The sequence below is a fragment of the Callospermophilus lateralis genome, chromosome 18 (genome assembly GCF_048772815.1).
Source record: "Callospermophilus lateralis isolate mCalLat2 chromosome 18, mCalLat2.hap1, whole genome shotgun sequence".
Taxonomy (NCBI): domain Eukaryota; kingdom Metazoa; phylum Chordata; class Mammalia; order Rodentia; family Sciuridae; genus Callospermophilus; species Callospermophilus lateralis.
The window spans coordinates 32,030,443-32,051,978 of record NC_135322.1 but is presented as its reverse complement, the minus strand read 5'-3'; the positions used below and the strand labels follow the sequence as shown (position 1 = coordinate 32,051,978).

Sequence of the window (21,536 nt, the reverse complement as noted above, 5' to 3'; positions counted from 1 at the left end):
TGGTTGTTCTGGTTACAACATCAAGAACTATGTTGAGGGCTGGGGATGTGGCTCAAGTGGTAGCGCGCTCGCCTGGCATGCGAGCGGCCCGGGTTCGATTCTCAGCACCACGTACAAACAAAGATGTTGTGTCTGCCGATAACTAAAAAATAAATATCAAAAAATTCTCTCTCTCTCTCTCTCCTCTCTCACTCTCTCTTTAAAAAAAAAAAAAAAAAAGAACTATGTTGATCATGTACAACCCCAAGAATGGCAAGTTATATTCTATGTATATAATATGTCAAAATACATTCTACTACCATGTATAACTAAAAATAAATAAATTTTTAAAAGAATATTATCAAAATAAAACAAAATATAGTCCATTCTAAAAAAATAAAATATAAGTTTGATTGAAGCACTTGGAACACTATTTTCTGAGAGCTTGTGTGAACCTTATCTTTCTGTTTCCCTTTCCCATTTGATAGGCTATCATAGTTACAATAGGCTTTTTTGTGTTCTGTCTTCCTTTCTTCAAAGTCCAATGACTTTGTTTGGACACTGGTTTCATAAAATGTGTTTGTGAGTGTTCCCTCCCTTTCTATTTTGTGGAATAATGAGAAGGTGATTAGCATTACTTCTTTAAAGGTCTGGCAAAACTGAACTAAGAATCCATCTTGTCCTGGACTTTTCTTTGTCAGAAAATTTATTATTACTGCTTTAATCTTGTTGCTTGATATGATTTGAATAAGTTCTCTGTGTCCTCTTGGTTCCATTTGGGTAGGTTACGTCTGTCTAGAAATTTGTTATACCTTCTAGATCTTCTCATTTATTGGAATATAAATTTTTTATATTCCAATAATGAATATGCCAACAAAGAAATCAAGAAAATTACTCTATTCACAATAACCTGAAAAAAAATTTAGGAATTAATCTGAATAGGTAAAAGACGTGTATAATAATAAATCAAATACTGAAGAAAGATACTGAAGAAGGCCCTAGAAGATGGAAAGACTTACCATGTTTATGGATAGGTAGAACTAAAATTGGCAAAATTGTTATATTACCAAAAACAATCTACAGATTCCATGCAATCCCCACCAAAATACCAATCATACTCTTTCCAGAACTAGAAAAACTGGTCCTAAAATTTATGTGTAAAAATAAATAACCCAAAATAGACAAAGCAGTTCTGAGGAACAAAAGCAAGGCTGGCCCTTAGTAGATGAATGGATAAAGAAAATATGGTATATATATATACAATGGAATATTACTCAGCAATAAAACAAAATAAAATCATGGCATTTGCAGGTAAATGGATGGAGTTGGAGAATATAATCCTAAGTGAAGTTAGCCAATCCCAAAAAACCAAATGCCAAATGTTTTCTCGGATATAAGGAGGCTGATTCATAGTGGGGTTGGGAGGGAGAGCTTGGGAGGAATAGAGGAACTCTAGATAGGACAAAGGAGTGGGGGGGTAGGGAAGGGTGAGGGGTAAAAAAGATGGTGGAATGAAATGGATATCATTACATGTATGAAGATGCAAATGATGTGAATATACTTTATATACAACCAGAGATATGAAAATTTGTGCTCTATATGTGTAATATGAATTGGAATGCATTCTATTGAAATACATGACAAATTAGAATAAAACACTAAATTTAAAAAAAAAAAGAGCAAGGCTAGAGGCATTACAATACCTGGCCTCAAATTATACTATAGAGCAATAGTAACAAAAAAAATAGTATGGTGTTGACATTAAAAATGGAAATGAAGACCAACGGAATAGACTAGAAGCCATAAAGAAAAGCTCCCTAAATATAGCCATCTAATTCTTGAGAAAGGTGCCCAAAGCATACCTTGGAGAATAGATAGCTTTTTTACCAAATAGTGTTGGGGAAATTGAATATCCATATGCAGAAGAATAAAACCAGATCCCTACCTCTGACCCTTCATAAAAATAAATTCAACATAGATCATAGACCTAGGAATTATACCAGAAACAGTGAAACTTCTAGAAGAAAACATAGAAGCAGTTTGCCAACACATTGGTGCAGGTTCTGGCTTTCTTAATAAAATTCCTGAAGCTCAAGAAATAAAAACAAGAATCAACAGGTGGGATAGCACAAAATTTAAAAGCTGCTTCACAGCAAAGGAAACTATAAAGAGCTTGAAGAGAGCCTACAGAATGGAAGAAAATTTTTACCAACTATTCTTCTGATAGGGGATTAATAACCAGAATATACAAAGAATTCAAAAATCCTAACACCAAAAAACTAACAAACCACTTAATAACTGGGCAAAAGATCTAAAGAAACATTTCTCAAAAGTATAAATATAAATGGCCAACAAATATATGAAAAGTTGTTAAACATCCTTAGCAATCAAGAAAATCCAAATCAAAACTACACTATCTTATCTCACACTGGTTAGAATGGAGAATACAAATAACTGCTGGCAAGGATGTAGGGGGAAAATGTACATTATACATTGTGGGACTACATACTAATATAAACTTTGGAAAGCAGTATGGTGATTTCTCAAAAGAATGGGAGTGGAACCACTATATAATCCAGCTATCCCATTCCTTGGTATTTATCCAAAAAGAACTAAAATCAGCATACTATAGTGAGGCATGCATACCAATGTTTACAGCAGCACAATCCACAATATTGAAGTTATGGAACCAGCCTAGGTGCCCATCAATAGATGAATAAAGATAATGTGGTTTATGTACACAATGAAGTTCTACTCATCCATAAAGAAGAATGCAGTTAAGTCATTTGTTGGTAAATGGATACAATTTAGAGCATCATGTTAAGTGAAAGAGGCCAGACTCAGAAAATCAAGGGTTGAATATTTCTATCAATTGTGGAAGCTAGAAGAAAAACTGGATATAAAATTAAGATCTCATGAAAATAGAAGGGAAATTAGTAGAGTAGAAGTGGAAAACCAAGGTGGAGAGAGGAGGGTTGGGAAAGGCATAGAACTGGGAAATGAAGTTGACCAAATTATATAGGTACATGTATGAATATGCCACAATGTATTTTATAGTTTTATAGATAACTATAATGCATCAATTTTTAAATAAGTAAATAAATAGAAGGAAGACCAATACAAAGGAATCAAGGAATTCCTTGAGCAAAGGAATCAAGAGAGAGACAAGGGGAGACAAAGGGGCAATACTGTGGATTGAAATGAAGAGAACTATGTTATATGCATTTATTAATATGTCAAAATGAACACTATAATTTGTATCTATAATGCACTAAAAACTGAAAAAGTTTTTAAAAGTAAGATTTCCCGTAGCAAGTAATATCAAATTCGATTAAAAAATTATGACCCATTGAATGCAGTCCGTAATCAGTTCACTTGAAATATACTTTTATAGGTAGGTTCACATTAAAAGGGAAGGAAAGGTACCATGAGTAGACTATATTATATGGAGATTTTTTAGAAAACTTGGAATGGAACCCATATTTGACCCAGTTGTCTCACTTCTTGGTATTTACCCGGAAAACTTAAAATCAGCATAATATACTGACCCAGCCACATCAATGTTTATAGAAGCTCAATTCACAATAGCTAAGCTTTGGAACCAACTCAAGTACCCTTCAACACATGAGTGGATAAAGAAAATGTTGTATTCATACACAATGAAATATTACTCAGCCATAAAGAAGAATGAGGAATGGCATTTGCCAGTAAACGGAAAATATTGGGGACTATCATGTTAAATGAAATAAACCAACCCCCCCAAAAATAGAGGCCAAATGTTCTCTCTGATATGTGGATGTTAACACACAATAAGCAGTGGGAGAGGGGAATAGAAGTTCAGTGGATTAGACAAAGGAGAATGAAGGTGAGGGAGGGAAGGTGGGAATAGGAAAGACAGTAGAATGAATCAGACATAACTTTCCTATGTTCATATATGAATACACAGCCAGTATAACTCCACATTATGTACAACCACAAGAATGTGAATTTAGGGCCAGGCATGGTGGCGCAGGCCTGTAATCCCAGCAGCTCCAAAGCCAGGAATGGCGAGGCACTAAGCAACTCAGTGAGACCCTGTCTCTAAATAAAATACAAAATAGGGATAGGAATGTGTCTCATTGGTTGTGCCCCTGAGTTCAATCCCTGATATCAAAAATTAAAAAAAGAATGGGAATTTATATTCCATGTATGTATAATGTGTGTCAAAATACACTCTACTGACATTTATATCTAAAAAGAATACATTTTTTAATAAGTAAGTTGTAGTGGCCATTTTAATATGAGTAAAATAATCTTCAGAGCAAAGACAAATACCAGACATGAAGATTAATATTACATTATTGATTAGAACACTAATTTGGCTTTCTGGCAACCAAACTGCATCCTAAAACTCCATCCTAAAGCTAATTTGGGGCCTGTGTCCATAATATATAAAAAACTGTACAATGTAGCCTGATTCCTCATTTTACATGTGGATTACACTTTGAATGAACAAGAAATACAGGAATTCCAAGCCTTTCATAAGTATTTACCATTCCTCAAGTTGTACTCTTATCACTGATTATACATTACTGTGCTTTCAGTTGATGGAAATCACCGTTTCTATTATATTTACTTGGTTATTTTCACCTCAAATAGTATCTCTCTACCTTCCTCCCCATTGCTACTACTGGTTTGTCCTGCAATAGCAACATCAGGAATTCAAACATAGCAATTTCATAACTTATTTTTCTATGCAAGAAATAATGTTTATCTAATCCTGAATATCATAGTTTGAATAGTGGGAATGGCAATCCATGCAGGATTAAGAAAAAGCAAGAACAAGTCTTGTCTCCTTCCCCAACCCCGTTTTAATCTCTCTCCCATTCCCATTCTGCTTGGTCTGTGGACATTTGTACATAATACTCTGTCATCTAAAATGTAGAGCATGGTAGCAGTAGCTGCTTCTTCTTTTCTATGCCAGACTTTAATAAGCCCAAGCCCTGGTATCTAGATAAAAACTGCATTTGTAAATGACCTCTTCTGTTTTCCTTGCAAGTGCCACCACTCAGAGCAATTCTAACTTTTTGTGACAACTACTTCAGATCATTCAAATTATAACTGAAAACTCTGTGAATCTTGTGTTTCCCCCACTCTTTGTGTCTTTTTTATTTACATGAAAACATGTATTAAACATTGATACTCATGCACAGACCCTCCATTTGTAGTCTCTTAAGTAAGACTCTGCTTTAAATGAAAAGGAAACAAACCTCAGTACCCATGAATGGATATAAACTTGAGCTTCCCTTTAGAGTGTAGAGTATCAGGAACAATATTTACTTTTATTTCATCAGAAAAGCTTTAGAGTTTTGCTTTTCATATAATCTACCTATAATTAATTTTGTTGCTATAGCATCATAGAGATCTAATTTTATTCCTTTCCACTTAGATAACCAGTTGTCCCCAAGTTTGATGAGTAGTGTTCTTTGTCCACTGACATAAAATGAAACCTTTGTCATTTATCAAGTTTCTCTGTATGTAGTTCTGTTTTTGTGTCTTCTATTCTGGTTTCTTACCTTGTTTATCAGTCTGCACTGATTCCTTATTATGCTAGTTACTGTAGCTCTTAAACAATGTTTTGTATCTGGTGAAGAAAAATCTTCCAAGGGCTAAGGATATACCTCAGTGGTACAGTGCTTGCTTAATCTGTGTGAGGACCTGGGATCAATCTCCAGTACCCCCCAAAAAAAAGGTGGGGGGAAGGAAGGTAGGATCTTCCAGTGTAGTTTTCCTTTAGAATTATCTTGACTGTTCTTTTGCCCTTGCTCCATCCATATAAATTTGGAGTTACTGTTTTTATTTGACCAAAAGAACTCTATTGGAAGACCCAAACAGATGGAATAGAGTAGAAGAACAGAGACAAACCCACGTAGATATAGTCATCAGATCCTTGACAAAGGCACTAAAAACATACATTGCAGAAATCATGCTGGGAGAACTGGATATCTATATGCAGAAGAATGAAACTACATCTTTCTCTCCCCATGGACAAAAGGCAACTCTAAGTAGACCAAAGACCTAAAGAGTCAGATCAGAAACTTAGCAAATACTAGAACACATAGGTTCAACACTCCAATATACAGATATAGGCAACAACTTCCTCAATAGGATTACTAAAGTTTAGGAAATACAACTAAGAATTACTACATTGATAGCATGAAATGAAAAAGTTTCTGCACAGCAAAGAAAACCGTTAAGAATGTAAAGACAGAGCCTACAAAATAGAAGAAAATCTTTGCCAGCTACTCTAACAGTGGTTTAATATCCAGAACTAAAAAAAATGTAACACCAAGACAAATACCCATTTCAATAAGTGAGCAAATGAAAAGAAACAGACATTTCTCAAAAGAAGAAATACAGATAACTAACAAATATATGAAAAATGTTCAACATCCTTAGCAATCAAGAAAATGCAAATTAAAGCTACAGTGAGATTTCATCTCCTTCAATTTAGAAAGGAAATCATCAGAATACAAATAATAATAAATTATGGTGAGAATGTGAAGGAAAAGGAACACTTTTATGAACTATTGATGGAATTGTAAATTAATACAACCACTATGTAAATCAGCATGGAGGTTCCTGAGCAGATTAGGAATGGAACCACCATATTAGACAGATTTTCTATTCCTCAGTATTTATCCTAAAGAATTAAAGTCAGCCCACTATAGTTATATGCACATAATGTTCACAGCAGAGCAATTTGCAATAACCAAGTTATAGTGTCCATCAATACTTAATTAGATGGACACTATACACAATGGTGTTTTAGTCAGCTCTAAAAACGAGTGAAATTATGTCACTTGCAGGAAAATGAATGGAACTGGAAGACATCATGTTAAGTGAATCTTACGAAAATAGAGGAGACTAACCAATAGGGTAGAGAAAAGGAGGACAGAAGAAGGGGAAGAAAGAGAGAGTTTCTGGAGATGAAACTGATCAAATTATATTATATATAGGTACAAATATGTCACTGTGAATTCTACTATTATATATAATTATTATGCAAGAATACAAATATTTTAAAATAAAATTAAAAATTTTAGGCTTTTGATTGATTTTTATTACATTTTATTTAAAGATTAACTTGGGATGAATTGGCATATTTCTGACATTAAATCTTCAAGGCCATAACATTTATTCACATATCTTTCAATATCCTTTAGTAATGTCTTGTCACTATCTTCATGAAACTCCTATACTGTTTTTCTTATATTGATTCCTAGAGACATCATTATTACTGTAATGAGATTTTTTCTATTAACTTTCTGGTGATTATTATTCATATATAAGAAACCTGATGATTTTAATATGTGAATTTTATATTCACCAATCTTGCTTTATTCTCTTATTCTCATAATTTGTATGTTCTCATAAATTTCCCATGCAGACAGTTTCATTTGAAAATAAGAATTTTTTTTGTTTAGTTGGTTCGGTTTTGTTTATTGTTGTTTTGGTGCTGGAGATTGAACCCAGGGCTTGTGTGTGGTGACACACATTCTACCGCTGAGCTACACTCCCAATCCCATACAGTATTTTTATTGTACATGTTTTTCTAACAAATGATAGAAGTATAGGAGGTACAAATAAATGTAAATTTAATTGTCTATAATTACATTACCAAATGATGTTCACTATTTTTAAATATTTTTCATTGATGCATTAAAATTATATATAAAAGTTGGATTCATTATGACATATTTGTACATGCACATAATTTGATTAATCTCATTCCTCCGTAACTCCCCTTTCCTTACCCTCCTCCCTTCCTGTAACCTCCTTGCTCCACTCTATTATTTCTATTATTATTATTTTAAATTAGTACATTATAGTAATTTTTCATATAGGAAAGAATAATAAATAAGGTTTTAAAATTAATCTAAAAATAGCAATATTACTCTTATACATTAATCATTCATAAGTTAAATATATATATATATATATATATATATATATATATATATATATATATATATATGTCCATTTGTGTGATCTTCCCTCTACTGTGATATGAAATAAAGACTGCATAATGAAAATACAATTTTTAGCCTTTTTACTATACTTTTTCAGTTATGAATAACAGGTTATATATTATTTTCTTAGAGTGTGCCAAGCATTACACATTAGTTAGATTTAGGATATTAGTGTATATGGATTAACTCTAGAATATACATGGTTTTTACCTTACCTGAAAAAACTGTGCTGTATAAGATGCATCTCAATTAAAATGTACTGTATTTTTTATGACTACATTTTGTAAATACCTGTTATTGTGTCTTTACTCACTAGCATTTTTGTTTAGCCCCATAGTTTACATTTTTAAAATAGTGTCCTTTGTAATACAAAAGCAGTCAAAGGAATGTAACAGAATATAACAAGGGGTGGGGACTGGAATTCTCAAATTCTGAGAAAATATTCATTCTTGAGGTTAACCAATGTCCACTAAATATATTGGAATAACAGATTCATACATTCTCAGGAACATGTAGAAACATAACAAAAAAGAAAAAATGAGCATTTAAAAAAATGTTATGTTAGTCAAAGCTTTTAAATGTTAATGAGTTTTAGAGTTTCTTCCCTCCCTTTTATTCCTATAAGTGAACATCAGAAACCAAGTAGAATACCAAAGTGAGAATAGGCTATAAATTGTCATTTTCCACATACTGAAGATTTTGAAATAGAATTCTAAAGAAGTAAAGGTAGAATCTTGGTACTGCCTGAAAACTCCTTTTGCATGACAGGGTTTCAAAAAAGGCTTACTCATCTTTTTTTCCCACAGCACATAGATTTGACTCAGTATTTCCTAACATAGTTCCTTGTCCTACATCTTCAACTTATTTGTTGGCATGAATATCCTAATATAAATATCAATTTCTTAATGGTATTTTCTATAGGTTTTCTTTATCACAGGTACGCCATTACTTGGCAGTTTTAATGCCATCGTTATCTCAAAATAGAGAATTTTATCTCATCTTTGACTAATGGTAAAAAGAAACTTAGCATGCTGAATTTCAAATTTAAACTGGGTCACTTGGGGGTCCTCCAGTGCCAACAAATACTTGCCAAGGAAAAAATTTTCAATATTTTACAAGGGTTAATTGTTACATCTTTTTTTTCCTTTTAGCCCAAGTTTTAGTTCATTATCTAAATGTTTTGTCCTCTGCTTAATAAAGGGTTTAATATATGATTATTTGTACATTCCTGGCTTAATCTTATTTTAATGCATTTTCAATGGTGGACTAATGCCCTTTTTTAAGGTGCATCATTATCTTACTCAGCATGTCATCAGGCTATTTCAAAAAAGATAAGATTAAATCTTTTTTTTTCATATTTCTTTTTTTTATTAATTTTTATTGTTGGTTGTTCAAAACATTACATAGTTCTTGATATATCATATTTCACACTTTGATTCAAGTGGGATATGAACTCCCATTTTTACCCCGTATACAGATTGCAGAATCACGTCAGTTACACATCCATTGATTTACATATTGCCATACTAGTGTCTGTTGTATTCTGCTGCCTTTCCTATCCTCTACTATCCCCCCTCCCACCGTCCCCTCCCCTCTTCTCTACCCCCTCTACTGTAATTCATTTCTCCCCCTTATATTTTTTTTCCCCTTCCCCTCACTTCCTCTTGTATGTAATTTTGTATACCCCTGAGGGTCTCCTTCCATTTCCATGCAATTTCCTTTCTCTCTCCCTTTTCCTCCCACCTCTCATCCCTGTTTAATGTTAATCTTCTTCTCATGCTCTTCGTCCCTACTCTGTTCTTAGTTACTCTGCTTATATCAAAGAAGACATTTGGCATTTGTTTTTAAGGGATTGGCTAGCTTCACTTAGCATAATCTGCTCTAATGCCATCCATTTCCCTGCAAATTCTATGATTTTGTCATTTTTTAATGCAGAGTAATACTTTATTGTGTATAAATGCCACATTTTTTTTTTATCCATTCCATATTAAAGGGCATCTAGGTTGGTTCCACAGTCTTGCTATTGTGAATTGTGCTGCTATGAACATGGATGTAGCAGTGTCCCTGTAGTATGCTCTTTTTAGGTCTTTAGGGAATAGACCGAGAAGGGGAATAGCTGGGTCAAATGGTGGTTCCATTCCCGGCTTTCCAAGAAATCTCCATACTGCTTTCCAAATTGGCCGCACCAATTTGCAGTCCCACCAGCAATGTACAAGAGTACCCTTTTCCCCACATCCTCGCCAGTACTTGTTGTTGTTTGACTTCCTAATGGCTGCCAATCTTACTGGAGTGAGATGGTATCTTAGGGTGGTCTTGATTTGCATTTCTCTGACTGCTAGAGATGGTGAGCATTTTTTCATGTACTTGTTGATTGATTGTATGTCCTCCTCTGAGAAATGTCTGTCCAGGTCCTTGGCCCATTTGTTGATTGGGTTATTTGTTATCTTATTGTCTAATTTTTTGAGTTCTTTGTATATTCTGGATATTAGGGCTCTGTCTGAAGTGTGAGGAGTAAAGATTTGTTCCCAGGACGTAGGCTCCCTATTTACCTCTCTGATTGTTTCTTTTGTTGAGAAAAAACTTTTTAGTTTGAGTAAGTCCCATTTGTTGATTCTAGTTATTAACTCTTGTGCTATGGGTGTCCTATTGAGGAATGTGGCGCCTGACCCCACAGTATGTAGATCATAGCCAACTTTTTCTTCTATCAGATGCCATGTCTCTGATTTGATATCAAGTTCCTTGATCCACTTTGAGTTAACTTTTGTGCATGGCGAGAGAAAGGGATTCAGTTTCATTTTGTTGCATTTGGATTTCCAGTTTTCCCAACACCATTTGTTGAAGATGCTATCCTTCCTCCATTGCATGCTTTTAGCCCCTTTATCAAATATAAGATAGTTGTAATTTTGTGGATTGGTTTCTGTGTCCTCTATTCTGTACCATTGGTCCACCCACCTGTTTTGGTACCAGTACCATGCTGTTTTTGTTACTATTGCTCTGTAGTATAGTTTGAAGTCTGGTATAGCTATACCGCCTGATTCACACTTCCTGCTTAGCATTGTTTTTGCTATTCTGGGTCTTTTATTTTTCCATATGAATTTCATGATTGCTTTCTCTATTTCTACAAGAAATGCCGTTGGGATTTTGATTGGCATTGCATTAAACCTATAGAGAACTTTTGGTAATATCGCCATTTTGATGATGTTAGTTCTACCTATCCATGAACAGGGTATATTTTTCCATCTTCTAAGATCTTCTTCTATTTCTCTCTTTAGGGTTCTGTAGTTTTCATTATATAAGTCTTTCACCTCTTTTGTTAGGTTGATTCCCAAGTATTTTATTTTTTTTGAGGATATTGTGAATGGAGTGGTTGTCCTCATTTCCATTTCAGAGGATTTGTCACTGGGAGGGGACGGGGGAGGGGGGATAGTAGAGGATAGGAAAGGCAGCAGAGTACAACAGACACTAGTATGGCAATATGTAAATCAATGGATGTGCAACTGATGTGATTCTGCAATCTGTATATGGGGTAAAAATGGGAGTTCATATCACACTTGAATCAAAGTGTGAAATATGATATATCAAGAACTATGTAATGTTTTGAACAACCAACAATAAAAATTAATTTTAAAAATAAATAAAAAAAATAAAACTAATATCCATAAATCAATTGCATCCCTATACACCAATGATAAATCAGCTGAAAGAGAAATTAGGAAAACTAGCCCATTCACGGTAGCCTTCAAAAAAAACCCTTTTAAATCAATCTAACAAAAGAGGTGAAAGACCTCTATGATGAAAACTACAGAACACTAAAGAAAGAGATTGAAAAAGACCTTAGAAGGTGGAAAGATCTCTCGGGTTCTTTAATAGGCAGAATTAATACCATCAAAATGGACATATTCCCAAGAGCACTCTACAGATTTAATGTAATTCTTTTTTAAATTCCAATAATGTTCTTTATAGAAATAGAAAAACAGTCCTGAAATTCATTTAGAAGAATAAGAGGATATTGTGAATGGAGTGGTTGTCCTCATTTCCATTTCAGAGGATTTGTCACTGATATACAGGAATGCCTTTGATTTATGCGTGTTGATTTTATATCCTGCCACTTTGCTGAATTCATTTATTAGCTCTAATAGTTTCTTTGTAGACCCTTTTGGGTCTGCTAGGTATAGAATCATGTCATCTGCAAGTAGTGATAATTTGAGTTCTTCTTTTCCTATTTTTATGCCTTTAATTTCTTTCGTCTGTCTAATTGCTCTAGCCAGTGATTCGAGAACTATGTTGAACAGAAGTGGTGAGAGAGGGCATCCCTGTCTTGTTCCAAATTTTAGAGGGAATGCCTTCAGTTTTTCTCCATTCAGAATGATGCTAGCCTGAGGCTTAGCATAGATTGCTTTTACAATATTGAGGTATGTTCCTGTTCTCCCTAGTTTTTCTAGAGTTTTGAACATAAAGGGATGCTGTACTTTGTCAAATGCTTTTTATGCATCTATCGAGATGATCATATGGTTCTTATTTTTAAGCCTATTGATGTGGTGAATAACATTTATTGATTTCCGTATATTGAACCAGCCTTGCATCCCAGGGATAAATCCTACCTGATCATGGTGCACAATTTTTTGATATGATTTTGTATTCGATTCGCCAGAATTTTATTGAGTATTTTTGCATCTAGGTTCATTAGAGATATTGGTCTGTAGTTTTCTTTCTTTGAAGTGTCTTTGTCTGGTTTAGGAATCAGGGTGATGTTGGCCTCGTAGAATGAATTTGGAAGTTCTCCCTCTTTTTCTATTTCCTGAAATAGCTTGAAAAGTATTGGTATTAGTTCCTCTTTAAAGGTTTTGTAAAACTCTGCTGTATACCCATCCGGTCCTGGGCTTTTCTTAGTTGGTAGTCTTTTGATGGTTTCTTCTATTTCCTCAATTGATATTGGTCTGTTTAGGTTGTCAACATCCTCCTGACTCAATCTGGGCAGATCATATGACTTAAGAAATTTATCGATGCCTTCACTATCTTCTATTTTATTGGAGTATAAGGATTCAAAATAATTTCTGATTATCTTCTGTATTTCTGAAGTGTCTGTTGTGATATTGCCTTTTTCACCCCGTATGCTAGTAATTTGAGTTCTCTCTCTTCTTCTCTTCGTTAGCATGGCTAATGCTCTGCCCCTCTGCGTGTTGCTGGGCCTGACCTGCCGGTGGGTCTCAAGTCCACCTTCTTTGCAGGCGCGTGGGGCAGCTCTGCCCCTCCGACGGGTTGCTGGGCCTGTTCTGCCGGTGGGTCGCAGTTCCGCCTACCTTGCAGGTGCAGGGGGTGGCTCTGCTGCTCCACGGGTTGCTGGGCCTATTCTGCTGGTGGGTCGCAGGTCCGCCTACCTTGCAGGCGCGTGGCAACTCTGCCCCTCCCCCAACCGGGGCGATGTGTCTGGGCCAGTTCTGTCGGTGGTCACGGTTCCGCCTACCTTGCAGGCGCGTGGGGCAGCTGTGCCCCTCCGCGGGTTTCTGGGCCTGTTCTGCCTGTGGGTCGCAGGTCCGCCTACCTTGCAGGCTCGTGGGGCAGCTGTGCCCCTCCACCGGTTGCTGGGCCTGACCTGCCGGTGGATCGCAGGTCCGCCTTCCTTGCTGGCGCAGGGGGCAGCTCCAATGTTTATATTTTAATATCCATAAAAAAAAATATGGAACGCTTCACAAAATTTGTGTGTCATCCTTGTACAGTGGCCATGTTAATCTTCTCTGTATCATTCCAATTTTAGTATATGTGCTGCCAAAGCAAGCACTTAAGAATTACTGATAAGGGGAATGACTTCAAACAGGATAGGATTCCATATGGGAATGAATATACTGAAAAACACTAAATTATACACTTTAAAATGGTGATGTTTATGGTATATGAGTTATATCTCCATAAAAATAATTCACTTAAAGAGTCAGACTCAGGGGCTGGGATTGTGGCTCAGTGGTAGAGTGCTTGCCTAGCATGTGTGAGGCATTGAGTTCCATTCTCAGTACCACATATAAATAAATAAATAAAGATCCATCAACAATTAATAAAAATGTTTTTTTTAAAAAAAGACTGAGATGAATCTTACTACTTTACATGTACTTTGATTTTGTACAAATACTATTCTAACCAACTGTTTAAACATAAATTTAGGCGCATTGAAATTTTATTTGAGCAGACAGAAATTCATGAATTGAATTTCTAGACCACAAGCTGTAACTGGGCTTTATGAATGGGTTCTGAGAAGCCTTTTATAGGGTGAATGTCCAAACAAGGCCCCCCCGCAACAACAAAAATGAGTGTTTAAAGTGGAGCAGTAGCAGTCTTTGGATCATTCCTATAGAAAAGTCCCTAGTTCTAGTTTGGTTGGTGCATTCTTACTAGGCATTAAGTTCCCTTTACCTTTAACACTAACTTGGATTTCTATTTGTTTAAATAGGAAGTATGTGCAGTGGAGCTGCCTCAGTCTAATGTCTTACCAATTAATTATTTTAGCACAACCTATTAACCGACCTTAACATTTAACACTTCAGTTCGTACTACCACTCGTATCGATGATTTACCATCACTGAGGATGTTAGAAGAGTAAATTACTTCTGAAGGCATGCTCAAAGAGGAATCACAAAAATGTGAACAATGACACTGAAATATGTAAAGAGATCTATAGGGAACTTACTTGGAGAACACAAGGGGTGTGTGGTGTGTGTGTGTGTACATGTGCTGAGATTGTTATTTTATAGAAGTCATTCATATCAACTGGTCACATTCCATGTTTTCTGCTGTAGCAGTCTAACTCTACAATGGGCTTAGACAGCCCAGAGAAATGTTTGACCATCCACAATGGATGTAGATGAAGTTCCTATTAGCCACACTCCCTCTTCACCATTTTGTTGTTGTTGATACTAAGATATTCAGTCACCTCACAAAGAGAGGAATTGAGGAGGCAGATAACTGTGCTTAAAAATAAATTAATCTTTAGTGTTTATTTTTCTTCTTAAAAAAGACTTACCTGCTTTTTTTTCAACTCTCCAAAAATTTATTAATTCTCAATTTTTCCTCTTTGATAAGTACATTTAGAGCTATAAAATTTTATACATTTATATATATTTATCTATATGCCACAAATTTTTCTCCATGTAACATTTTATATCTTCATTAGAATTTATTTCCTGGAAGGTACTGAGGTCCAAACCAAAGGAATGAGCAATCTATTCAACGAAATAATACGAGAAAACTTCCCAGACTTGAAGAATGAGACAGAATCCCAAATCCTAGAAGCCTACAGGACGCCGAATGTGCAAAATCATAAGAGATCCACACCTAGACACATTATAATGAAGATGCCCAACATACAGAATAAGGAGAGAATTTTAAAAGCTACAAGAGAAAGGAAGCAGATTACATTTAGGGGTAAACCAATCAGGATAACAGCTGATCTTTCAACACAGACTCTCAAAGCTAGAAGATCCTGGAATAACATATTTCAAACACTGAAAGAAAATGGGTTCCAACCAAGAATCGTGTATCCCGCGAAATTAAGCTTCAGGATGGAAGATGAAATTAAAACCTTCCATGATAAACAAAAGTTAAAAGAATTTGCAGCTAGAAAACCATCTCTTCAAAACATCCTCGGCAAAATATTACAGGAAGAGGAAATGGAAAATATCAATGAAAACCAACAGCGGGAGGTAGTACAGTAAAGGGGGGGGAATAATCAAAGAGGAAAACAAACCATGTTTAGTAACATAAATAAACAAATATGGCTGGAAGAACAACCCATATCTCAATAATAACCCTAAATGTTAATGGCTTAAACTCACCAATTAAGAGACACAGGCTAGTAGAATGGATCACAAAACAAGACCCAACAATATGCTGCCTTCAGGAGACGCATTTGATAGGAAAAGACATACATAGACTGAAGGTGAAAGGTTGGGAAAAATCATATCACTCATATGGACTTCGGAAACAAGCAGGAGTGTCCATACTCATATCAAATAAAATAGATTTCAAGCCAAAGTTAATCAAAAGGGATGAAGAGGGACACTACATACTTCTCAAGGGAACCATACACCAACAAGACATAACAATTATAAATATATATGCCCCAAACAATGGTGCAGCTATGTTCATCAAACAAACTCTTCTCAAGTTCAAGAGTCTAATAGACCACCATACAATAATCATGGGAGACTTCAACACACCTCTCTCACCACTGGACAGATCTTCCAAACAAAAGTTGAATAAGGAAACTATAGAGCTCAATAACACAATTAATAACCTAGACTTAATTGACATATATAGAATATACCACCCAACATCAAGCAGTTACACTTTTTTCTCAGCAGCACATGGATCCTTCTCAAAAATAGATCATATATTATGTCACAGGGCAACTCTTAGACAATACAAAGGAGTAGAGATAATACCATGTATCTTATCTGACCATAATGGAATGAAATTGAAAATTAACGATAAAAGAAGTAAGGAAAAATCATGCATCACTTGGAGAATGAACAATAGGTTACTGAATGATCAATGGGTTATAGAAGACATCAAGGAGGAAATTAAAAAATTCTTAGAGATAAATGAAAACACAGACACAACATATCGGAATCTATGGGACACATTGAAAGCAGTTCTAAGAGGAAAATTTATTGCTTGGAGTTCATTCCTTAGAAAAAGAAAAAACCAACAAATAAATGATCTAATACTTCAACTCAAAATCCTAGAAAAAGAAGAGCAAAACAACAGCAAAAGAAGTAGAAGACAAGAAATAATTAAAATCAGAGCTGAAATTAATGAAATCGAAACGAAAGAAACAATTGAAAAAATTGACAAAACTAAAAGTTGGTTCTTTGAAAAAATAAATAAAATCGACAGACCCTTAGCCACGCTAACGAAGAGAAGAAGAGAGAGAACTCAAATTACCAGCATACGGGATGAAAAAGGCAATATCACAACAGACACTTCAGAAATACAGAAGATTATCAGAAACTATTTTGAATCCTTATATTCCAATAAAATAGAAGATAGTGAAGGCATCGATAAATTTCTTAAGTCATATGATTTGCCCAGATTTGTTTCAGTTATCTATCATCCAACTTTGCAACAGTACCATACTATTTTGATGACATTTGATTAAAATAAATAGGAAATTTAAATGGCTTTAGTCTTCCAACTTTACTCTTTTTTTCCAGGTATTTTAACTCTTCTAGATCCTTTGCATTTTCTATAAATTTTAGTAACCATTTCTACAGCTTAAAAAAATCTGCAGAAATTTTGATTGGGATTATACTGAAGATGTAAATTCGGGGTTAATTTACATTTTAATAATACCAGGTCCTCTGGCCATGAATATGGTGTGTTTGTGTGTGTGTGTTTGTGTGTGTTTTTATTTTAGATCTATAATTTTCTCATTAGTGTGTTCTAGGCTTTAATATGGAGGTCTTGTGCATCCTAGGTATTTCTTTTGTTTGATGCATATGACTGGAACATTTTCATTTTAATTTCTGATTGTTCTTTGGTGATATATAGAAATACAGTTGACTATTGTGTTTCTATTTTCCACCCAGCTAAACTTCCTTTCTAGTTCTAAAAACTTTTGCATGTTTCATAGGATTTTTTAAATAAGTTGTCAATATAATTTACAAATAAAAACAGTTTTAATTCTTCCTCTCCAATCTGGTTGCATTTTATTTTGTTTTTTGGTGATTTGTTTTGTTTTGTTTTTAGGACTTTTTTCTTTTTGCAATGGCAAGAACGTGCTTTACATTTTTTGAAATGTGAGAGCAGGCATTCTTGTTTTTTAGGAAAAAAGATCTTAGGAAGAAAATATTTTCAGTTTTCTACCATTAGTATGAAGTTCACTATAGGTTTTCTGTAAATGTCCTTCATAATGTTGAGAAATTATTTGACTGTATAATTTGCTTTATGTCCAACTATTGAACCAAACAGATTTATTTTCAAATATTAAAGCAATTCTGCATTCCTGCAATAAGCTCAACTACTCATGATTTTTCTCCTTTTCATATACCTCTAGCCCTCACTTTGCAAGGTACTGTGTTCATTGAAACATGTCCATTATCATAACTATATCCTCTTGACTGCGCAATTCTGTGTTAATCATAAAGCAGAAGATTGTTTTCAAAATGCTGAATTTGCAATGAACAGTGAATGTACTGTGCAAAGCAAGATCTGGCTGTACTCTGAAGTTTACTTACTAGAATTTTGGTTAAAATTTTTGCACTTGTGTTCATGAATGCTGTTGGTCTATAGTTCTTTTGTTATGTCTTTGCTGATTTGGTGTATGATGCTGATTCATAGAATGAGTTGGGAAATATGTCTTTCTCATCTGTTTACTTGAGCGTTTTTGTAGAATTGGGGGGGGGTCCCTCTGAATATTTGGTAGAATTTGTCAGTGAAGTCATCTCAGTATGAAATTTTCTCTTTTGAACTACACTTTAATTTTTGTTTTTAATCTACTCTTGAGTGAGCTTTGGTACTTCCAAGAAATTCACCCATTTTATAATATTCCTTTGGTGGCTTTAAATACCAATAAAATCTATACTGATATCACCTCTTTCATTCCTGATATTAGCATTTTGTATCTTTATGTTTTTAAATGACCATTTTAGCTGGAAGTTTATTAACTTTATTAATCTTAGCAAGAAAAAAGACAGCTTTTGTTTTTATTAATTATTGTCCTGTACTTCATTTATCTTCTAATATATTTCCCTTTTCTGCTTATTTCACATTAATCTGACTCTTCTATTTCTAGTTTCTTAAGAAAGAAACTGAGATCACTGAATTGAGACTTGTCTTTACTAATATAGGTGTTTACTAATATAGGATGCTGTAAGTATCCTCTAAATACTATATTAATGATGTCCCGAAAATCTTGATATTCATCATCTTCATTTTCATTCAATTCAAAGTACTTTCTATTTTTCCTTTTTTTACTCCTGGATTATTTGGCAGTGTTTTAAGTAATTTCCAAATATCTGGAGATTTTCCAAATATCTATTATTGCTTTCTAATCTAATTCCATTATGACCAGAGGACATACTTTCTATGACTTTAATTCCTTTATATTTATTGAGACTTATTTTATGATTGGTATATGCTCTATCTTGACAAATATAATTTACACCTCAAAAGATGTCAGCCAGTTTTAAATGGATGATAATCTTGCTCAAGTCTTCTTTATCCTCACTGAATTTATGTCTTTTTAATCTACTAGTAATTGGAAGAAGCATATTGAAATCTTTGAACACAGTTGTAAATTTGTCTTTTTCACCTTGTAGCTCTTTCAGTTTTTTATTTCATATAACGTTAAGCTCTGTTACTAGGTGCATAAACATTTAGGATTCTTATCTTGTCTAGAAGAACTGACACCTTTCTATTATGAAATTACTGACTTGATCTGGTGATTTTCTTTGTTCTGAAGTCTACCATGTCTTTTATCAATATAGTCAATCGAGTCTTCTAATTTACCTTAGACTGGTATATCACTTTTTAAACATATATAATAGCATTATTAGAATATGATCACTTACAATACAATTCACTTAATATGTACAATTCAGTGGTTTTTCAAATATAATTATATAACTGTCCTGCAAGGTTAGAACCTTGTCATTATCTCAAAAGAAACCTCTACTCATTACCAGTCTTGCTTTTTTCTTCTCAATTCCTTCAGCCCTAGGAAACTGTTAGTATGCTTTTTCTCACTATAGATTTGCCTGTTGTGGACATTTCACATAAATGGAATCATACACTTTCTAGCTTCTTTCACTTAGCATATTTTCAAGGATCATCCATGTATTGGTGTAATATGTTCCTTTTAATGATCAAGTAATACTTCATTGTATACTATATTTTGTTTGTCCATTCATTAGTTGATGGATATTTGTATACTTTTCACTTTTGGTTTTTACAAATAATGCTATTATGAACAATTATCCATACATATTTTTATATGAATGTATGATTTATTTCTTTTGGGTATACCTAGGGATGAAATCCAAGGTCAAACAGTAACTTTGTTTAACCTTTTCAGTAATTTCCAAAGCAGCTGCACTAGTTTATAAGCCTCCCATCAATGTATGTGGTCCAAATTTCTCTATATTCTTTCCAACACTAGCTATTATCTTCCTCTCTCTCTCTCTGTTTCTCCCTCTACCCCCACCCCTCACTCTAACTCACTCTTTCTTTCTAAGGGACAGTGTTTTGCTTTGTTGCCCAGTCTGGCCCCAAACTGCTTCCCCCAAGCAGTCTTACTGCTTCAGCTTCTCAAATAGCTGGGATTACAGGCACATGCAATGCTTCCTTGCTAGCTCTGTCTCTTTTTATTACAGCCATGCTACTAGATGTTAATTGGTGTCTTATGATTTTGATTTGGACTTCTCTGATAGCTCATTTTGTTGAATATCCTTTTTTGTGCATAATGACTTTTTTATTGCTTGGAGAAATAATATCTATTCAATCCTTAAGGGTTAGGCTTAGGGTTAGGGTTACAACAGTCACTTGAGGCAATGTGCTATTATTACTACTATTTTATGAATGAGGATAACAGGTAAAGGGCAAATGTCCCTAACAATCAGAAATCTAAAAGTGAATTCTTAAAAGTGAATTATTTGTCTTTTTATTATTCTGTGGATTGACATTCTGCTTTTTTAATAGCTGTCTTTTTACCTGTTTGTGTCTTTATGTTTCAGGTAAATTTCTCATAGGCAATCTTATAGGTTCAGTGTTAGTTTTTTCATTCAATGAGTCTGTCTTTTCCTTTTAATTTGTGTATTTAAACTATATATTTCCTGCCAGTATTAACATGGCTAGGTATAAATCTACCATCGTGTTATTTAATTGGGTTTTTTTTTTCCTTTTTGTTTTCATCTTTCAGCTTTCATTTGAGTTAGTTTTAGTTTTATACTTTTTATGATTTTATCATTTTTGTTGGCTTCTTTTAAATCTTGTTATTTCAGTGATTCCTTTAGGATTTAAAGATTATTTACTTATTTACTATACCAATTATATTATTTCATCTCTAGTTTCAGAAACTTAAAAGAATATATTTTTATTTCTCTTCTTCTGATCTTGGTTCTATTTTTATCACACACTTTATCTCGTATTCTTTTTTTAAATATTTTTAGTACTAGATGGACACAATACATTTATTTTATTTATTTATTTTTATGTACTAAAGATGGAACCCAATGCCTCACACATGTGAGGCAGGTGCTGTACCACTGAGCCACAACCCCACCCGCTATGCTTGTATTCTTAATAACAAGGGATAATGTGGTGTTGAATTTTATTCAGTTCTCCTTAAAGAAGTTTAAATAAGAAAAAATATTTTATTAACATCTTCAGTGCTTTTCATTCCTTTGTGTGGAACTAGATTATCATATGGTGTCAATTTCTGATGTGCATAATGGACTTTCTTTAACATTTCTTAAAGTGCCATAAAGAAAGAATACTGACATAAATTATTATGTAAATATTATGAACCTTTTAGTGAAGAAAATAAACAAAATTTAG

At 34.1% G+C, this 21,536-nt stretch overlaps 1 protein-coding gene and 1 non-coding gene across 2 annotated transcripts in view; one reads left to right on the top strand and one right to left on the bottom strand.

Moving 5' to 3' along the window:
- Itfg1 (integrin alpha FG-GAP repeat containing 1) overlaps nucleotides 1-21,536 on the top strand; it is a 264,556-nt gene that overhangs the window by 148,921 nt on the left and 94,099 nt on the right. The window lies entirely within an intron of this gene.
- Nucleotides 13,663-13,770, bottom strand: LOC143384566 (U6 spliceosomal RNA). The gene has a single exon (XR_013089367.2). It is a non-coding gene; the product is annotated as a U6 spliceosomal RNA (small nuclear RNA).